The sequence below is a fragment of the Schistocerca cancellata genome, chromosome 5 (genome assembly GCF_023864275.1).
Source record: "Schistocerca cancellata isolate TAMUIC-IGC-003103 chromosome 5, iqSchCanc2.1, whole genome shotgun sequence".
Taxonomy (NCBI): Eukaryota; Metazoa; Arthropoda; class Insecta; order Orthoptera; family Acrididae; genus Schistocerca; species Schistocerca cancellata.
The window spans coordinates 572,099,593-572,101,503 of NC_064630.1; the positions used below are offsets into that span (position 1 = coordinate 572,099,593).

At 41.7% G+C, this 1,911-nt stretch overlaps 1 non-coding gene across 1 annotated transcript; it reads left to right on the forward strand.

Moving 5' to 3' along the window:
• Positions 1-1,172: 1,172 nt before the first annotated feature.
• Positions 1,173-1,247, forward strand: Trnad-guc (transfer RNA aspartic acid (anticodon GUC)). Its single transcript has one exon. It is a non-coding gene; the product is annotated as a tRNA-Asp (tRNA).
• Positions 1,248-1,911: the final 664 nt, after the last annotated feature.

The following is a 1,911-nucleotide window of genomic DNA, read 5'->3' on the forward strand; positions in this document are numbered from 1 at the left end:
TCAACACAAATAAGCAACTTATTAAGGTTGCCCCTTAGTCCTCGGATATTCTGATGCAATAACGATACCTGATTTTGTGCACTGGTTGAATTACAACTGGATGATCCTAATTTTCCTGCCAATTTTTGAGTATCTCTAGTTTCAATCAGAGGCTGTCTGCATGAATTATGTACATTTAAATTTGCTTGCTGGCTGCCTGTTTTATCAATGTGAATGTTATTTTCAGCCTGTCTCTGAACAACTTTTGTGTCTGCCCTCCCTACCCTAAAAAAATGCTGATCTGTCACTTGTAATCACTGATGTTTTACCACTTGTGACAGTGCGCCCCCCCCCCCCCCCCTCCTCCTCTTATTTGCTATTAGCCCAGACAGTTTTCCCTTTCCTATCCTGTTGAGGTGAAGGCCATATCCAGTATAGCCGCACCTGCTGATAGAGTCAACAGAACCACATTAATATGAGACCGCATATCTAATCCAAGCAGCTGTTCCACCTCTAAATTAACTCTGTTAAGAGAAGAGTTTAAATGAGGCCGGTCCTGGCACCTCAGAACAGACACAAGCCCAACACCAACCAGTAGGTCTCGTTGCTGAAGCTGTCTTTACCAAGTCACTCTCAATTGAATAATTAGGGTTTCTATCTATGCTGTTGTACGCCCCACCCACTATTACCGTGGTGTCTTTCTTTGTGAAGTCTCTGCAAAGTGAACCTACATCCTCTATCACCTGACCCAACTTGCACTAGGTTTAAAAAACTTGTGACCTGGTAACCTGACGCTAGTTCATCCTACAACAGTTGGCCAACACCTCTACCATGTTAACTACCTTACAACAAAACTTTCAAACACTTTTTGAAAGTTTGTTATGTCCTGTCTACTCCTATATCCATTTGTAGTTCATCAGTTTCCAACTGCGACAACAGATCAAACTTGTTTTCCACATTCACAACTTCCCAACCACACTGTCTGAGAATTTCCTATTCCAATTTCTTCTATAACCTGCTGTCACTACCCACTTCTCTTTTACCTTCTCCCCCCATAAACTTTTCAGATCTTGTTTCACTTTATCTAGTTCCCCCTGAAGACCAGCACTCTTCTCCTCCTGTTCCACTATCTTCCTATGTCTACAGCAAATTCTGCACAACCAATGAGCCTTGTTTATTTCCCCAATCGTCCGCCCCCGGTAGCTTAGTGGTCAGCGCGACGGACTGTCAATCCAAAGGGCCCGGGTTCGATTCCCGGCTGGGTCGGAGATTTTCTTCGCTCAGGGACTGGGTGTTGTGTTGTCCTAATCATCATCATTTCATCCCCATCGACGCGCAAGTCGCCTAAGTGGCGTCAAATCGAAAGACTTGCAGCAGGCGAACGGTCTACCCGACGGGAGGCCGTCGTCACACGACATTTCATTTCATTTCCCCAATTCCCACAACGCTACAGTCACCCACCAAAAAGAAACTGCAACAACCCTCACACCACATCCTGGAACTAACAGTCCTACGGTAAGTCATACACTTCTCATTCATGGCAAACAAATTTTAGCTTTAGTCTAAGTTAAAATAAGAATAACTTCATAGACAACTGAATTAATACATTAAATTTCTTAGAAAATTTAGGCCTAAAGTTCGGATACTAATTCAAAACTTGTGAGGAAAGAAAAACGATATAACCTGTTTGCTTAATGACGAAACAAAAAGCAAACAAAGAACTGAGCCTACACTATATAAACTTTTCGCTTATTTCGTAACTTTTCACTCCGGCTACTTACTAGAGAATCAAATGGATAGCGTATAAGAACACACTAACCACACAAACTTTACTTTATTGAAATAATCACGTAACTTATAGTATATCACAAAGTAAACAAATCCTAGTCCAAAATTGGCGCCTAAGAAATGTTTTCATTTTTTAAGAAATAC